Below are 20,330 nucleotides of genomic sequence, written 5' to 3' on the forward strand. Positions count from 1 at the left end.
ATAAGTCGTGGGCTGTCCGTGACTTTGACTTCTAGGTTAATGAAGTCTTTTATAAATAATATTCCATTTTCAGTCATAAAATTTTTACTTTCTAAGTGTTTTCCAACACGTTTCGGAGCTACACCTCCATTTTCATGGACGGTACAGATACAATGAGCGTTACCTCTGCTACTGTTTTTCACCCCAACAGTTACAGAACGACGCAGTTGCTAAATGTAACAAGAAAACGGTCCCAGGCAGGATTAATGAGGACAATAATACATTCTGACGTATTACCAGCGTTTGACCACGTAACATTCTTCAGCACTAGTGAAAATCATAGACGCTTCCACTCACATTGGTTGCTACGGTCGCAGGTTCGAATCCTGCCTCGGCCATGGATCTGTGTGATATCCTTACGTTAGTTAGGTTTAAGTAGTTCTAAGTTCTAGGGGACTGATGACCTCAGCAGTTAAGTCCCACAGTGCTCAGAGCCACTTGACCTCCTTTTTTCCCCACTCACATTTAGTTGGATTTAGCATGTGTAACACAGTACTGCAGGACTCAAATGACGCACATTTAATCTGTGTCACAATGATGCGATGGAGTATTAATTTTGTATTTTTTTCGTTTACGTACATTTACGAAATTAAATAAAAAATAATTCGAAGAGTGTCAGTTAGCAAATTTTGTTTTACATTGCTACACAAATATCACGACATTTTCTGTGAATCTTAACGTATCACTCGAAATAATTTATTTTATTTTATTTCGTCAGCGCTTGAAAAAGGAAATAATACGAAATTCAGTACTTCACCACATCGCTGCCACATAGACTAAATTGGCGTCATTTGACTCGTGTAATACTGTCATAAACAAACCAAATCGTTCAGAATCTAAGTGCAAATGTGAAATTACAATGCTAAAACCTATCCTTTTTGCGATGTTTTCATAGTCTGACAATTTTGCCATTCTGAAGCTCTGTATCTCGGTTTGTGTGTGGTGTACAAATACGTTTATCCAGAAAATTGTTGAAAATTTTAGACTCAATAAGAAAGCTCTGGTGCCCGTAGTACGCAATGAAAAAAAAAGCATTAGAGAGGGAAAAAACTGAAAAAAGTGCGAAAATTTTGACTACCACAAAGTCAGCATAGTGTTCTCGAAATTTAAAACATATCTTACGCACTACAGGCCACCTGCATACAACAAAGTAAAAGTACACAAAATTCAGATGTATTGTAAGGGATAGTGTAGCTGCCGACTGGTCTAAATGTCCGTACGCGAGATGTATGTTACAAGTACCAAAGTTATCGGACAGCCTTACCGCGACACCGATTTTCAAATTTTTCCCATTCACCTAGCCTTCCTACAAGGCTCCCCTACACTACTTAACTTCCATTACGGTCGTAATTACGTTTTCCACTCCATTCTCCATCGTGACCTATTCTTTGACACGGACCTACTTGTAGATAAGTGTCTGTGTTCATCTGGTTCTCTTCATTCTACGCTCGTCCGTCGCAACACGATACTACACCAACAATCGTCGGAGGTCACATGTTTGACAGCACTGTGGGGTTCCATTAATTTTATCAGCTGCATCGGGACTTTATGCGGAATCAGCGCCGACGAGTGAAAATGTGTGCCGTACCGAGACTCGAACTCGGGATGTCCTGCTTACTCGGGAGTTGCGCTGACCACTGCGCCATACGGACACAAGAGTTCATCGCAGATGCGCGGACCGTCCCGGCGCGCTCCCCGGCCGACCCACACCCCCACTGAGCGCCGGCTGTCCGCAGTCGCAGCGAGGCAAATCAGTTGCACGGGTGCGCGGTGTCTGCTCTTTCTTTCTTTCTTTCATAAAATTCCTTACGACTGTCGTACGACTCTTACATCACCACTGCGTTTCTGTACATGACACATACCTACATCTACATAACTAACCTACAATTCACACATACGGGCCTGACAGAGGGTTCTTCTGACCACCTTCAGGCTATTTATCCACCGTTCCACTCTCTTAACAGCACGTGGGAAAAATGAAAACTTAAATCATTCTGTACGACCTCTGATTTCTCTTATTTTATGACGCCGGTAAGTTCTCCCTACGTAGATTGGCGACAGTAGAATATTTTCAAGTTCAGAAGAAAGGACAAGTGGTCGAAATTTCATGAGGAGGTCGTGCCACAGCGAAGAACGCCACTGTTTGAATGGCTACCACCCCAATTGATGTATCATGTCTGTGGCACTCCATCCGCTGTTTCGCGATAGTGCAAGACGAGCTGCCCTTCTTTCAAGTTTGTCGGTGTCCTCCGTCAGTGCTATCTGATGCAGATCCCACACAGCGCACCAGTACTCTAGCAGAGTACGAATACGCGATGCAGCGTCTACTGTAGACTTGCAGCATCTTCTAAGTGTTCTGCCAATAAAACGCAGTCTTTGTTTCGCCTTCCCCACAACGTTACGTATGTGATCGTTCCAATGTAAATTGTTCGTAATTGGTATTCCTAGCTTCAAAAAAAATGTGTGTGAAATCTTACGGGACTTAACTGCTGAGGTCATCAGTCCTTACGCTTACACACTATTTAACCTAAATTATCCCAAGGACACACACACACACACACACACACACACACACACACACACACACACACACACACACACACACACACACACACACGCCCGAGGGTGAACTCGAACCTCCGCTGGGAACAGCCGCACAATCCACGACTGCAGTGCGTTAGACCGCTCGGCTAGAATTCCTAGCTATTTAGTTGAATTCACAGCCTTTAAATTTGTCTGATTTATCGTGTAACGGAAATTTAACGGATTTCTTTTCGTACTCATGTGGATGACCTCTCACTTTTTCTAATTGAGAAACAATTGCCAGTTTTCGTACGGTAGACATATAGTATCTAAATCATTTTGCTGTTGATTTTGATGACTTCACTAGACAGTAAGTAGCAACACAATCAACAAACAATCTAAGATGGCTAGTCAGATTGTCTTGTAAATCATTTATATAGATTAGCACCAGCAGAGGGCCTACACCAATTCCTTGGCGAACGGCAGATATCACTTACGTTTTACTCGATTTTCCATCGACTACTACACTATTGGCCATTAAAATTGCTACACCAAGAAGAAATCCAGAGGATAAACTGGTATTCATTGGACAAATATATTCTAGAACTGACATGTGATTACATTTTCACGCAATTTGGGTACATAGATCCTGAGAAATCAGTACCCAGAACAACCACGTCTGGCGGTAATAACGGCCTTGATACGCCTAGGCATTGAGTCAAACAGATCTTGGATGTCGTGTACAGGTACAGCTACCCATGCAGCTTCAACACGATAACACAGTTCGTCAAGAGTAGTGACTGGCGTTCTGTGACGAGCCAGTTGCTCGGCCACCATTGACCAGACGTTTTCAATTGGTGAGAGATCTGGAGAGTGTGCTTGCCAGGGCAGCAGTCGAACATTTTCTCTATCCAGAAAGGCCCGTACAGGACCTGCAACATGCGATCGTGCATTATCCTGCTGAAATGTAGGGTTTCGCAGGGATGGAAGAAGGGTAGAGCCACGGGTCGTAACACATCTGAAATGTAACGTCCACTGTTCAAAGTGCCGTCAATGCGAACAAGAGGTGACCGAGGCGTGCAACCAAAGGCACCCCATACCATCACGCCGGGTGATACGCCAGTATGGCGGTGACGAGTACACGCTTCCAATGTGCGTTCACCGCGATGTCGCCATACACGGATGCGACCATCAGGATGCTGTAAACAGAACCTGGATTCATCCGAAGAAATGACGTTTTGCCATTCGTGCACCCAGGTTCGTCTTTGAGTACACCATCGCAGGCGCTCCTGTCTGTGATGCAGCGTCAAGGGTAACCGCAGCCATGGTCTCCGAGCTTATAGTCCATGCTGCTGCAAACGTCGTCGAACTGTTCGTGCAGATGGTTGTCTTGCAAACGTCCCCGTCTGTTGACTCAGGGATCGAGACGTGGCTGCATGATCCGTTACAGCCATGCCGATAAGATGCCTGTCATCTCGACTGCTAGTGATACGAGGCCGTTGGGATCCAGCACGGCGTTCCGTATTACGCTCCTGAACCCACCGATTCCATATTCTGCTAACAGTCATTGGATCTCGACCAACGCGAGCAGCAAAGTCGCGATACGGTAAACCGCAATCGCGATACGCTACAATCCGACCTTTATGAAAGTCGGAAACGTGATGGTACGCATTTCTCCTCCATACACGAGGCATCACAACAACGTTTCACCAGGCAACGCCGGTCAACTGCTGTTTGCGTATGAGAAATCGGCTGGAAAGTTTCCTTATGTCAGCACGTTGTAGGTGTCGCCACCGGCGCCAACCTTTAGTGAATGCTCTGAAAAGCTAATCATTTGCATATCACAGCATCTTCTTCCTGTCGGTTAAATTTCGCGTCTGTGGTACGTCATCTTCGTGGTGTAGCAATAGTAATGGCCAGTAGTGTACATACTATGACCTTTTTGACAGGGAATAAGGAATCTAGTCGCATAACTGAAGCGATATTTAATAGGCATGCAATTTGATTGGAAGCGTCTTTCGTGGAAATGTAGAAATATGGCATCAATTTGAGATCCGCAGTTGATGGCATTTCGTGCGAGTGAAGACCTGATTGTGAACGGAATAGAATAAAGTGAGCTGTTGTTAGGTGAAGGCACTCACAGTGTTGTTTCCTGTTTTGCAGGTAAGGAGGTCCGCAGAGCATCAGCTCCGCGAGCTCAACGTAAGAGGAGGCAGTCAAGAGCCGAAAGATTGCTACCCGTAATCACAGCGCGAGTGGTTAGCGGTGAGTACCTTACCCTTGTAAAGCTGAGCGTCGATATGCCAGTAAGGACGCAGTGGAAACCCTCAGTAGAAAACGGAAAAAAAAGGTTTTATGTTCACTGAAATGTATGCTGTGTGATCAGCATTTTATATATTTTTTTTTCATAGTTTAGTCGTCTTCCTATATATCTACACTGCCAATTTGCCGCATAATTGCAGTCACAGATTTTGTTTGTGTGAGTGATTAAAGTGGGCTTTCGGGCATTCAGCGTGTTTTTTGTTACATTTTTCTTCTCGTTAGACTATCTGTTCAGAAGTATGGGGACACATATACGCAATGAGGAATTGACCACTAGATCCCACGAGATGCGGACCCGCCACTACAGAAGAAATCGGCGTGTACGGTGTTGTCTGTAGAGAAGCAAAATGGGTACGTTATGAGAACCGAGTCACTTGGAACGGGTACAGGTCATTGGGTGTCACATGAGTAGCAGATCCATCAGGGGCATTTCGAATCCGCTAAAACTGCCTAGAGGCGGCCAGAAAGAACGCGCTAGAAAGTCGCAGCAGCCCCTGGCAAGCCGGTGGCTGAGGCGGCGCAGAGAGCGACGCTACCGAAAACGAGTGATTTTGTAGTGACGAATCACGCTGTAACCTGTGGCAGTCCGGTGTGGGCGCTTGACTGGAGAACGATAACTGATGTCACTTGTAATGCCAGCGGTGAAGTGCGGCAGAGGTGGTGTTACGTTATGGGCCTGTCTTTCCCGGTTACGGTGTTCTCCTCTCATTGTGTTTAAGAGGACGAGGATTTCGGAAGGATATGAACACATTTTACAGTATTACGTAGAGCAGAGGAACAATTCAGAGGCGACGATCGTATTAGTATGACAGTGCAGCCCGTCATAAAGAAGCGCGTCTGAGGCAGTGGTTTGCGGACAACAACACCACCGTAACAAACTGACCTGCGCAGAATACCGACCTGAAGCCAGCGGGACACCAGACGCCAGCCTACATGACCACCACGTTCTCCGGTTTCCCGCTCTCGAGGCAGTACGGGCTCCCATCCCTCCACAAACATTCGGAGACGTTATCGAAAGTGTCCCCAGCAGAAGTTCGAGGCAAGACGAAGGCTGCAGACGCAGCGTGTTAATGTCCAGTAGCCGTCTTCTCCGGGCGCTGCGAGTTGCGCTGTTACGCGTGCTCGCTGCCGAGACTCCAGCCACACCCTCAGGTACTTCTCCTCTCGAGCCACTGTTCGTAGCAGAGTGAGACGTGGCTCCCGCCACATCCGCTGATGTCCTTTCGTTTTCGGAGCCGCTCCGATAATCCGCGAGATGCACGTTGTGTTAGCTTTTCTCGCGGACCAGGTGGCCGGGAATATAACTGCGCGACTCCGGCAGCAGCGGCCGCTGTGGTGTGGTTGGGTACCCGCGACAGCGCAGCCTCCGTCAACCGGACAAGTCGAGTGTGTCAGTCGCCGAGGAACAGCGTGCCTGCTGCACACCGCCAGTGCCTCGTCACGGGACGTCGGACCACCTCCTGCCCTGCTGTGGTGCAGCAGCTGGGCGCTGCGAGGACTCCACATTGTTGGAAGTCCCCTGCAGAAACACAGAGCCGCGCTGTCTCTAATGCCATCCATAATTTCGAAAGTGTTGTCGGTGCAAGAGTTCGTGCACGAACTGACCTTTCGATGGGATTAATTTCGGGCCATCTGGGTGACCAAGCCATTTGTCCAGAATGTTCTTCAGACCAACTGTGGGACTGTGACACGACATCGTTGTATGGGAACATGAAGTTGGCGAACGGCTGCAAGTGGTCTCCGAGTAGCCGAACACAACCATTTGCAGTCAGTGATCTGTCTAGCTGGACTAGACGAGCCAGTGCATTCCACGTAAGCGCGGCCCACACCGTTGTGGAACCACCACGAGCTGGCGCAGTGCATCGTTGACAACCTCTAAGCCTACCGTCAGCTCTTACCAACTGAAATCGCGACTCGTCTGACCAGTCGTCTAGGGTCCAACCGCTGTGGTCAGGAGCCCAGCAGAGGCGCTGCGGCAGATGTCGTGCTGTTAGCGAAGGCACTTACGTCGGTCGTCTGCTGCCGTAGCGCAGTAACGCCAGATGTCGCCGCGCGCTCTTAACGGGTACATTCGTCGTACGTCCCACATCGATTTCTGAGGTTATTTCGCGCAGTGTTGCACTGACCACTGTGCTGCTCTGCTGATCTCTACACACTCTTGCCGCTGTCGATCTCGCAATATTGAATTCCCTAACGATTTCCCAATTGGAATGTTCGGTGCGGCTAGCTTAATTACCATTCCGCGTTGAAAGTCTATTAATTCCCGTAGTGCGGCTATGATCACGCCGGAAACCTTTTCACACGAACCGGGTGAGTACGTATCAATCAGTTGGAGAACAAACGACAGCTCCGCCAATGGACTGTACTCTTGCAGCTTGAGCACACGACATTGCCGACAACTGTACGTGCGCATACGGCTGTCCCATTACTTTGGTCACCTAACTGTCTAAGTGCTGTGGTTTTCGTCGCCTTGGTCTGTGTAGGGTTTTGGGCTCGAAGGTCTTTGTTTACTTGGCGTGTAGTTGCTCGAGAAGAACCGTGATTAGTGTTCTCGCTTAGAGCAGCGAACAGACACTGTGACTGTTTTTCAGAAGAGGAATGGCGGAACCGAGAGAAATCTTTAAGGAGTGTGAAAACAAAGCTAACAGATTTTTGCCAGAAATGTATAGTTGATGGTAAAAACGCGTGTCTGATTTTTGTTCGCGTTGTAAGTGAGAGCTGTTCTGTTTGTGGTGGTGAAATAACACTAAGAGTGTATGAGCACGGAAAGTACTTGTCTCGACGCGATGTATTTGTATTTGTTGGAATGGAGGCAGTGAAATTACGGAAGTGATAGACTAGCCATGACACGGTAGCGTAGGAGGAAGTGTGTTCGGGCAAACGCACAGTACGGCGAGATTAGAAAGTGAACACAGCGATAATTAGATAGCGGAATAGAAGGTTTTTCTGTGCGATCCCGACACAAATGCGTAATCCATAAACACAGCTATCTTCAACGCGGGCAGAACACCGAATGAAAAGAAAATACAAGGAAGTCCGGGTACGTGCAGGCTCTAAATCCAATAGGCAGAAGGGCTCGACTGACAGCTCATCGTGCAAAGAACTGTACTAGACTCAAACACGGCTGCCAGCGGGTCGGCCAACGTCACGCGACTCGCGTGCCCCTGTAGCCGACTCTCAATCTGCATTCACAGTGGCACAGACAAGGTCGTCAGAAGCCGTTGCCAGGGAGACGGCCCGCTCACAGTACGTCTGACCCCCTCGTCCAGTTTTTGGTGGGATCAGGGAGGTTAGGACGGTCCAGGTGAGGTTTGTTCTGTGTGTGTGTGGAGTAGGTTGGATTTTAACCTCCTGGTGTGTGATGGATTCTGCGACACGACTTTACTTTGAGGCCACTATTGCATTGCGGCTTTTGCTCTTACGGCGCCAAGTGCATGTGGTATCTGTCTCGAAAAGAATGCGGTGAGTGCCGTACTGCGCACACTGCCCTCAGTTATCGCAGTAATCAGACAAGTTCTACGAATATTATTACACACTTCATACGACAGAATCACCACACTGCTGTCACAAAAAAACCAGTAAGCAGTAATAATAATCTGTAGACGGCTAATGGTCACGTAGGACAATCCAAAAAATATCCACTACAATAACTATAAGCATTCACACTCGAACATACTATTTTTTGAAGTTATAGTTTACGTCTAAAATTTCCGACAAAGATTCTGTCTACTTATGGTTTCCAGTAGACGTCGATTTGAGTCCATTGATTCCGAACTACATCGCAGCTGTAATATTTTTCATCGTTAGGACGCCACAAACTCTCCCTCCTATGGACTAAACTTCTCAGTTTCTCACAGTTCGTATTTCGTGTGTGAGAACGTCGGTCGATTTGACCGAAGAAAACAAACTGATTTGAGTTTCACGGATTGCCGTCCGAAGTCCGTGCGTTCGGGCGGCGATGATATCGGCGACAGGGCGACCGCGCACGTAGTGGCGTTTACCGCTTTGGAAAGATCGGCCATGTTCGGCCGATGTCAGTCGTCGCCGGAATCCACCGATATCGATGACACTGTGACCAGCCTTAGTCGCTGTCGATGTCGGCCGTTGGCGGTGATACTTAATAATTTATTATTACTACTATCAGAAACAGAACCGCCTGCTTAGTGTGGTGAGTACCTTCGTGTATACTATATGAAAGTCCCGGGCCGAGTTCGCAGTAAGCACGTGATTTCTCCTACGCTGCAAAGGTCTGTCCCCTGAGTCAGCAGGCAATGTGATTGACACAAAAACTGCAAAGTGGCGTGAACTGGAATCTGAGTTGGAATGGCAGCAGTGCGCCCGGTATTGTTTTCGTGGCTTCACATTTGTCCCGTGGTTTATCCGTAGGGACTCTACAGTCCCCACTCCACCCTGCCCTGAACCGCTCCCTTACTCTGCTGCTCACATGCTCCACATTTTATGGAATCCGGATTCTCTCCCTCTCTTCCCTCAAATCTTCCTTTCCATGACTCTTCGTAATCTGTCGCCCAGTGAGCATGTTTTCCTCATTCTTATCGTTTCCATTAATTCTGCTTCTTCTCCTATTCTTACAATTTCGTCACCACTTCTCGATGTGTCAGTGCAGTACACATCAAATGAAACAACAAGTTCACTGTTACCAGTCACCGTTTTATTTATTTCCACGACGCGTTTCGAAGGTTTAAACCTCCATCATCGGGTGGATTTACATTAGTAAGTATTACATTTGTGTGTGTGTTGTGTTACGATTTTTGGAGGAACTTGTGGCACTGCCTAGTGGAGAAACAAGACACTATTTCAAAATATGGTTTAGGATTACTTTTGACAAAAAATTAAACTGATATCTAATGGTAAACATTAATTAAGTAAACTAGAGTACCTCCAGTGGTCACAGGTTCCTTTTGCTGTCGTAACACATCACATGTATACTGCCACATTTGTAAACAAATATGGCGTCTGGAATCAGCTGGGTGCAAGGTTCGTATAGCAGAAGAGAAGACATAATCGCAAAGTGCAAAGAATATACATCGTAACAACATTATTACAGAATAATTGTTTTAAGCATTTGGCGGTGTTTGTTTTGAGGTGTCATAAGTGTGTGTACTTCAGGTGGTATATAAATCCAATTCTGACAAGTTAAAACAGCTAAACATTCGTACTCGTTTATACAATCAGGTGAAATGTTAAAATGGCTTAAACTTCATACTTGTTGATAACAATTAGGTTAAATGTTACAGACTTTAATTACAATGATCATATTGACTACAACAGTAAAATCATACATACATTACACTCTTTGATTGGGATTAATAAACAGATGTGAGGTGAGGTGCTGGAGGCAGAAGCAGAGGTAGAGAGAGATAAAAAGTATGTGTGTGTGTGTGTGTGAGTGTGAAACAGAGAGAGAGAGAGAGAGAGAGAGAGAGAGAGAGAGAGAGAGAGAGAGAGGAAAGAGTGATTATATGAGAGCAAACATTTACATGGCAAGGAGTCTTAAGATTGCACCCAGCTGATTCCAGACGCCATATTTGTTTACAAATGGGGCAGTATACATGTGATGTGTTACGACAGCAAAAGGAACCTGTGACCACTGGAGGTACTCTAGTTTACTTATTTAATGTTCACCATTAGATATCAGTTTAATTTTTTGTCAAAAGTAATCCTAAACCATATTCTGAAATAGTGTCTTGTTTCTCCACTAGGCAGTGCCACAAGTTCCTCCAAAAATCGTAACACAACACACACACGAATGTAATGCTAACTAATGTAAATCCACCCGATGAGGGAGGTTTAAACCTTCGAAACGCGTCGTGGAAATAAATAAAACGGTGACTGGTAACAGTGAACTTGTTGTTTCATTTAATGTCAGTAATAGTCACGGTAAAGCCTAACCTAAAAATGTTCGCAGTACACATCAACAATTTTTCTCCACAACACTTAAATATTATACGTGTCCTTTCCCCGTTTTCTCGCCTATCGGCCCTTCGCCGCTTTATAATAACGTAGAAAATCCCAGACCAGAAACTCGGTAAATGCCCTCAGCTCGTCCGCGCAGACGACGTGGCCCCACTTTGAGCCAGCAGATTCTCTCGCATTGTCCTCGGCTAACCGCCGGTTTGTGTTTCCGGTCGGCTCGCGCGCGTGCGGCCGCGATAACCGCCGGCGAGGTTTCACGCTCCGCGGCCTCATCACAGCGCATTGTTCCACCGCCGGTTGTCAAATTAATGGCGCGGCCGCCGACTGCACAAAGCCAGCGCCGGCCGGACAATGGCGCGTGCGTGCATCAGCGGGCGCGTAGGCAGGGGAAGAAGGCCAGGTGCTCTGTCCCTCCATCCATCCATCCATCCATCTATCTCTGGGAGCAGAGCTGCATCCCGGCTCAAGGTGTACGTCGTTTCATCTCTTACGTGCAAAACCGTTCCCTGAAACTGATTCCCCCCTCCAGTCTCACGCTCGTCTTGTACCAAATACTTGAGTGACGCTCGAGTAGTGTCAGCTAGTTATCTCATTCCAGGTTTTTACTCGTCTTCACTCTTGCGAGTGGTTTGATGCGGCCCGCCGCGGCATCCTTTCCGTCGCGAGCCCCTACACCTCTGAGTAGCACTCCCTCAATTTCATTTGAAGCTGCCGCCGAGATGTAGCCTGTACCTGCCAAGTCCGCGCACCTCGGTTGTCGACACCCGATTTGGAGAGTTAAGTTCAACTCTGTCCTGAGTTGCTCAAAGATTTTAAGTTTAATTAAAAGTAGTTTATTCCATTCATGGGGCAAAAGAAGAAATGAGAATATATCTTCACGATGTGTAATCACTCCGTCGAATAACGTCACAACTGTCCTCGAAGGCGCAACAAGTTTTCAAAGCCAGCACTCGGTAATGGTGGCTGTTGCGAGGGTACGAGATTTCCCAACGTTTTTTTGGAAAATCGTTTCGTTGATTGAGGGTGAAATCCCGTACCATTTTTTATTATAAATGAACAAGCTTTATTAGCAGATCGTTTCGTTTGTTTATCTGGAACAGTCGTCCAGAAGCTAAAAGTTTAATTATTACGTAAGAGGATTTACTAAGTAGCAAGTCTTGTTTGGTATGTTTTATTATTTTTGTCTGAGATATTCTGCACGAGCTGCGTGCCGTACCAAGAACATTAATGCTGTAATTGGCATCTTACCGTGCAAAGTAATCGGAGGACCAAAAGAATCTTCTAATACCAACGTCCAGAAGCTTATAATGATGTAAATACTGACAGTATTGTTTTTTCTTCGACTGTGGGAGTTCGCTAAAAAGTAGGTGTACCTAGTTGATTAACCTCGGATCACGCTTTGTAATTCAACCCATAATAGAAGCCTTACTTAAAATAAGAATTGATGAGTTCTTGTTTTGGTAGAAATTGAATTGTTCTACCGACATGAGAAGAATTATCGAGTCGGGCGTTGACATACGTGTCGGAGCTAATACCCGCAACAAGATAATTTATAAATTAACCCAACCCACGCGCTTTTCTTCGGAACTAAAAAGGTTTCACTTTTATTTTCCCTGGTAGAAGTTCGTTAAATGAATAGCGAATGGTGAGTCTGATAGTTTTCTCTCCGGTGTTAATCTTTCCGTCTATACGAAACGCCCTCTACAATTTGTTTCTCGCATTCCCCCGACTACTGCTCCTTCTACAGCACGGGCAACTATTCCTGGTCGCCATAGCACACACGCCACTAAACTACCTCTTCTTTTGGTTGTAGCACTGAGTTATTGTGAAGACATGCAGATTGACGGCATAATCAGCTGTCGTGACTGTTGCAGTTTCCCTGTTAGCAGATAAAAGAATTCCCGAGTGCAAATCTTCCGTCCGCTGACGGCGTAGACGTCGGGCCCCTTTCCGTACTACAGGTATTTCTGTTATCAGAGTAAGTGATGCTAAGGAAAGTCATGGCGTGGGGAACCTACAAACAGATAAGAGACAGGCATTTAAAGCAGTAAAGGTATATGGAGCGTGAAACACAGATTAAATGCGAGGTAGCCTAGTTACACTGTGAAACGAAAGCAACCCACAGTTCTGGATTACTCGTCAGCGTGCTGTTCATTATCTACTAAAAGTTAACAACGTGGAATCACAATAAAGTAAAGAATGCTAGAGCGTCCAGCTCCCAGAGAGTGGTATCCACTGAAACGAGATGACCTGTTGGGAATAGCAAATAACCGAGACAGAGCGTACCTGTCCAGAAGTTGGGATACGGACGCAAAGCGGGACAGGGCGTCGTCTCTCAGGACGCAGCCAGCACCGTTGGGTGTGCCGTAGCGGCAGGTGACGAGGCGGGACACACACACAGAGAGAGAGAGAGAGAGAGAGAGAGAGAGAGAGAGAGAGAGAGAGTGGCACCGCATCCTCTAAGCCGAAATCACAAAAACCAGCATCTGGGACGGCTTGCTCATCAGTTGGCTCGTCAACAACACCCACTGCTCCTATGCTGTGTCGTTACTGCTGACCTGACAGGTGTCTATGTAAGCAGGTGTTGGCAGTGAAGACGGGTTCCAAGTCAGCTAAGCTGTCGCGTCGCCAGGAGAAACGACCGCGGGAAGAAAAGTGTTTGTGGTCTGCCTTAGCGACGGCGTATGTGCAGCGCAAACTTGCACGCAGCAGCTCCTGACGCTACCGATTTACGCCGCCTTATGGCTTTCTGAATTTAACTGGTGGAAGGATGTTAAATGCGACTCGCCCCCACCATCCTACGGTCCTTGACCTGGGTCCACATGACTTTATAAATATGCCGATCAAATTTACTAACCTGTTAATCTGCAACAGTCTCTTAATTACTATCATTTGATTCGAAGTTAAGTATACTGTATTAATTAGTGATCGGAAACACGACTATTACGCGATAAAACACTCTTCCTTTGTATGGGACTGGAGTGCACAGCTGTTGAAGCTTCTACATGTCACTACGATACATCACAGAGAAGTCGCATGTTTTCCTCACAATTCTTTCCTCACTCGGTGTTCCTAGTTACGTAGTAGACCACTTCGTAATTTATCTTCCACTCAGTTAATAATAATCTTCGACAGTAACAGGGGTGCGAGCACAATTTGTGGGTCGAATACATTCAGGGGCAAACTGTTTGTTCTCTTTTGATTGACAGGTCCTTAACCTGATGTTCTGCTAAGTGGTTTATGGCCCCCTGGGGATGATCCATCTTTCTGAGAAAACTCCCCCACCACACTTCGCCCCTTCCAATCCCCACCCCTCTGCGACCTCCCCTCATAGATACAAGCACCATTTAGATATAAAATTAACCGATTAAGTAAATCAATCAATTAAGTGAAGACGGTTCCAAACCAATCTTACTGACGGCATCCATCCAAGTGCACATCATCTCTCCAGATGTGAATTTTTTTAGTATGGTGGCACCCCTTACATGTGTATAGTAGATATAAGAGTGGTGTGGTGATATGACGGACAATTAAGAAGAAACGCGTGCTTTACGCATGATGGAGCTGCAGACGGACATTTTACTTAAATCCAACTGCGCTATCAATTCTGAAGTATTGCTCCGGTGTTTGGTGTCCATATCGAGCAGATATGAGAAAGAGAGAAATGATCGTGGAGCATAAACACATTTCAAAGGCTACACATTTCATCACATAAACAGGCTATAATGCTAGAGCTGTGCGGTTGCTGACCAGTTAGTCGTGTGGAATGCAACACTGTTAATATTCCAATGTAAGAAATATATTTCCAGCACGTGACATACATTCTCCCTACAAGTTTCTCAACGACAGACTGTGGTGACGAACTGCAAGGTGATAAAGCAACTGCCTTGCACGTCAAAGGAAACATCAATTCTTTGTAATGCAAACACTACATAGGTTTCTCGAGCTGTATGACGCCTGCTGTTTACGAACTCCAATTCTGATTATGGTACGGACATTATGATATGTTCACAACAGTCCGGTAAAATGATCAGCAGTAGCTGAAAATGCGTAGAAAGAAACAGTGACATCTGACAATGAAACACACACATGATCAGTAGCCAGAGGAGGTGTAACTGATAACCCTCTTGTTCACTGAAGTCGTGGTCCGGTGTTGGGTTGTACTGCTGAAGTGCGGCATAATATTGCCGTTTCACATTGACGCCACGTTTCTAGAATGCCTCCTCTTCCCATTATTAGGGTGTGTGTATGTGTAGCATCAGTCTACTTTCCTCCTCCAGAAAACACAATGTCATTGATTTTCCTCAGTACTCATTTCATGGTATTTTTCTCTGATTTTATGTATTCTCATCCAGTTTCCATAATTTCACTAGGTTTTCGCGATTTTACATGTTTCATCATATTCCCCTCAATTTTTACATGTTTCACATAAATTTTTCGTGATTATGGTTTGTTTTCCACAAATTTACCGATTTTATATCATTTTCCATATTTTTCACAGTTTCCCATATGTATATGGTCAGATTGCTGACATACCCATGTGCTGTTCAATTTTCTATGAAAATATTTGCGCATTTTATACACCACCCTGATAAGAAATCCTAGGACCTGCCCTTTGCCCGATTGTTCACACGCGTACATTTTGAATAGGACGACCATGAAAAGTATAGTAGCAGTCGCTTTTTACCTCGATTTACGTACAAGGTGTGATCGAGAAATGGAGTACTACACAAACATCTTCGTTCACCTAGAGAAGGGTGTTCAAATAGGTTTTCCATCGATGAACATGATTCATCACACGTGCACTGCAAGTCATCTGGTGATAGTGTTACGGAGATGTTTGCTGTTACGGATTGCAGGTAGACAGCACTCTAAATCACACGCGGTTGTATACAGGTGGATAGCAAGTTATACCACACAACTGACACACCCTGAGAGAACAACAGAAAAATGGTTAAATGCGTGATAAATACCTGAAGCAATATTTCCCCTCTCTAGAATGCATCATCAGTCTATCATTAAATCATACTCTGTTAGAACCGTTCTCAACCTGTCACTCCTTCTACTGTCATCCTTCAACGCAGATCCATGTCAGCTTAGAGGCAGATGGTTCTCTTTTCCAGGGAAGCATCAAAGACAGCAGTCAGCTAGGATGTATCACAATTACCTCAACAGAAACACGGTAGAATGCTGTTAAAAAACCATATAGCAGCTGCTCTGTATGGTACGAGTATTTGTTAGCTGACACTGCAGGGTTGTGATTGGTGGAGAGGACAGAGGAGCACATTGTAAATACTGATAGGGTTTGAAACATCTAAACGGTCTTTCACTGGATCAGACACACGATCCATTCTGTAGCTGTATATTGCAGCTCCACAGCTGGTAATGCAGTGCTCTATAGCTAAGGACGCTGTATGAAAACCTGTAAGTTGGTTGTCATTAACAACTACTAGGATGGTGGTTTAGTGGTTGTGAGTACATTGCAGTGCGATCTGTCTTGTAGTGGCATTTGCTGTTGTTATTGTCCTGTCACACGGTAGGCCCTTCCTCCTCCCTCTCCCCCCAAATGTAGCGCGAGAGACTCAAGTTAGGAATTGTATAGTGCTTTAATAACCCAACCGCGATGTCAAATTCCCAAATGATAGCGATCTCCGACATCTAGCCATGCCAACAACAAATACTACTACTACTACTACTACTACTGTGGATTGGATGATTGTTGAAGTGTGTCGTGTTTAGTGTTCCTCAATACATCACAGTGGACTCTCTCTTGCAGAGATATTTGTTGTCGGTGGTGTTGGCTCTATCCTGTCACCCAGTAGACCCTTCCTTCTTCTCCTCCTGCTCATTCTTAGTCCTGGTGTAACTGAGAGATCATCTTAGGCGTTATATAGTGCTGTAAAAACCCTATCGCAACATCAGATTTCCGACAGATCAATTTATTGTTTCTGATAGTTGTACTGCCAGCACGTATCTGTGCAGCATTTGAAATTTTCAGCTACCTCCAACGTAATGGACTTGGTGCAAAATGACTTAACTGTACCAGTATCCACCAGTAGGAGGTAAGGGGGGAAAAAGACTCGGTGGGGTTTGTAAACGGGGTGGCTGAATGATCGAATGCCTCCAAATATTCCAATCCTAGTATCCATCAATAGGATGCTAGGGAAAAAACTGTCCCACACAAGGTGTATCGATTTATTTAATTAGTCAATCAGTCTGATAGAGCGAGGCAATATTTCCGAGACATCCACAGGTGGGGGTTTACGAGGTAAACGCTGCTTTGTTTACAGTTCGATCCGACCGGGAGGGATGGCGCGTGCAGGCCTGGCAGAGGTTCGTGCCGGGACGTCAGGCGGGGGTCAGACGTCAGAGGGGCTCCGGCGGACGGCGCGTGCTGTGCTGTGCGACCGAAAGATCTTCAACGGTGTCATTGCGTGCGATGACTTATGTTGACGGTATTCCTTACACGATCGAGATAAAAAAGTGCTGCAATTGTTTAAATATTCCATTCTGCCTTGTCATCCTCACAACTTTTAAATAAACAGTACCTCATACACTGCAGTCAGTTTCCCGACAAGTTCTTTAAATAAGTAAATAAACTTTATTTTAGACACTGCCTTGTATACCATGAATTGTTGAAACAAACAATATTCCACACATTGCCTTGTCTACCAGAAATTGTTTAAACAGTATTCCAAACACTGTAATCGATTCCCTACCAAATAGCCAATCAACTGAGTCTTTTTCCTATCAGTCTCCAGATGGGGGAAGGTGGGGGGTATCCTAGAGGAGGAGGGGTTAACTAATTGATTGATTTAATTAATAAATTAATTTGATATCGAAACTGTGCTTGTATCTACGAAGGGAGTGGGGAGAATAAGGGGGAGGTGTGGGTGCAGGTTTCCCAGGAGGACGGATTATCCACAGGGACTCATAATCCACTTACCAGAACATTAGGTTAAGGTCCTTTCAATGAAGAGAGGACAATGGGTTTGGCCCTGGATGTACGCTCTTTCCTGAATGTATGCAACCTGTACTAAAAAATTATCCTCGCACTCATATTACGTGGCTACTTGCATGTCTAATGGTACTGCTTTCTTTGTGTCTGGTTTTTGATGCTCCCCTTTCCACTTCCACACAGCGCCGTGCTCTATATTCGGATCAGAATAACACACCAATCGACAGATCCTTCTTTACGGAGCGGCTGCCATAGCAACAAGCAATCAAGAAACGCGTGTGGCCACTGAGTTGTACAAATTGTCGCCATATCGTTCTGTACTGATGCTCCAGCATGAGCGCGTGGGTAGTGGCGAACCGACAACGTGGCCGTCTTCCTTGCTCAGCTGTGATCCACAGTCAAGCACTTTGTTGTTTGGATTCAGGTACAAAGTTATAGTTTCAGAGACTCGTTCCTCATTTCCCGATCAGGATCTGGTGCCGATACAGGTCTTTTGTTGGAGACAACTTGATTCGCCTTTCCCAGTTCAGACGTCTTATCTTCCTCGCCCAGTGGCAGGATCAGTGTTTCACTTGTTACAGTACTACGTTCCCTGTTCCGATGTTAAACACGAGTCGTCTTTGTGCTCTCTAGTCCTCATTACATTCGCCGTCGCTTCGTTTATCCTGAAACCCTAACCCGTGCCACATTCGCTGTCCAGTCCTTTGATCGGGTCTCCTGGAGTTTCTGTACCACAACCGCCAATAGCGGCTGTGTGTTCCTTAGCGGACCTTAGCGCCGATAGCTGTTTACCTTGAACTTTGATTCCTCTCAGGGAAGCTACTAGCAGAAAGAAGTGACGCGTGCATTTGGAAGCGATCCAAATCCATCCGAAGAGCGCTCGGCGGCACAGCACACGTCTGGGGGACGGCGTCTCCCAGAGGTGACAGAGGCGATTTGAAAGTAGCTCTGAACAAGTGCGTAGACAGTCAGTGTTCTGCAAAATCTTCGACTCTTATCCTCTTTAAGGTGCATACTCATGAGGTGAACTAAGACGGACGAACGGTGGAGACTGGATTCGTTGGAACGTTGCTCGGCAATGCGTTGGCGTCGGCTTCTCATTCACACCAAACGAAGACCTGAGGGATCCGGCAAAGTGGAATCGCAGTTGGCACTGATAACTTACCGACGTTTCTCTCATTCTGTTATTGTTATAAACTAGCGTTTTAATTACAATTTCACCGGCCTGTATTACGAGGTAAGAAGAGGATTTAACAATCGTCGCGTGTGCTGCATGTATTTTGCTGCAACAAGCTGATAATCGGCAAAAGAAGAACGTACGCTGGTGGACGACCTGACTTCAAAAAGTAGGAAGCAGAGTGGTGGCACAAAATTAATGTACATCCTACAGCTGAAGCTGTTGGACAGATAACAGCTCCAGTACATCGCAACGGAGTGAAGAAATCGGAGGGTGTGGTCGTGTGGCACAGCATAGCAGGACCACGCGAGTAGTAAACTTCGCGAACGTCGACCGGAAATGACGTACGTGCTCAGGGTGACAGATCGTGTTTGAAGTGCACAACACGGAACGCCTCAGCAGTCGACACGCCATCCCAGTGTCGGATTGAGCGGTGGCGCAAAATCTCAGTCTTAATGGAGACTTTGTAGAGAGAAAGTACTACTCCAAATAGTCGTGGACACTGTAACACTTACATCAGTCAGTAAAACCGTTCGTAACATATGCTTCAATTTCGAGGTACACCTAGTGAGGCGGTCAAGATTTCTTTTTTTGTTACACCTCCTATAAAGTTTGACGAGTGACACCAATATCGATATCGGAGCTGCCTTGTGACTTTTTATGAAGTAAGATACGTTTATCGCATGGTGACGGCACTCATCGTTGTTGTTGTCGAAATAATTTTTGCTGCGAGGTGCAAATACATTTACGTTTCCAGAGTACCTGCTTCGACCGCGTAACTGCCGCGTGCAGCACGTTGATTTGAGGATCATTTTTGGAGATTGTCGAATGTGGCAGCAGTGTAAAAACGTGTCCTGTAACTCTCACAGTACCAGCCTAACGCTGTCGCTACTTCGGAGGTAATTGTTGTAATTATTTAGCATATAACACAAAAATGCTGAAACTGGCGAGCGGGGCAGTTCGAACATCTGCCTGTTAACATCAGTTTTTGTTTGTGTAGTAGACAATTATAACAGATTCTAAATCATTCTTACCACCAGACCTAGAATCTTTATGCACGACAACAGTTATATTTGTACTAGAAGAACTGCCCTTGGGTGGGATACAGTGCAGTTCGTCCACGAGATGGTACTACGTTTATTTAAAAATGTACGCGTGTGACAGTACTGACGAGGAGATTTTTACTGTCGTTGTCGCACTGGCGACTCTGCCGTCAGACTCTTTGGTTGAAAATGGCCGGGGCAGACTCTATCTGCGCTGGAGAATACGCTGCTGAACAGCGGCTGGAGTGCAGGCAGCCGACGGTAGGCGGAAATTTCTGGTTCTGCGATGACGGCATGACGGCGCGGCCGGTTCTCCGCTGCTGCTGGGAGGCGC

At 46.0% G+C, this 20,330-nt stretch overlaps 1 long non-coding RNA gene across 1 annotated transcript in view; it reads left to right on the forward strand.

The window, feature by feature from the left end:
* LOC126210437 (uncharacterized) overlaps positions 1-17,297 on the forward strand; it is a 130,970-nt gene extending 113,673 nt beyond the window's left edge. The window contains exons 3-4 of the long non-coding RNA XR_007540674.1: positions 4,726-4,827; positions 17,109-17,297. This is a non-coding gene — a long non-coding RNA (uncharacterized LOC126210437). The remainder of the gene's footprint in view (positions 1-4,725; positions 4,828-17,108) is intronic.
* Positions 17,298-20,330: the final 3,033 nt, after the last annotated feature.

The sequence above is a fragment of the Schistocerca nitens genome, chromosome 10 (genome assembly GCF_023898315.1).
Source record: "Schistocerca nitens isolate TAMUIC-IGC-003100 chromosome 10, iqSchNite1.1, whole genome shotgun sequence".
Classification (NCBI taxonomy): domain Eukaryota; kingdom Metazoa; phylum Arthropoda; class Insecta; order Orthoptera; family Acrididae; genus Schistocerca; species Schistocerca nitens.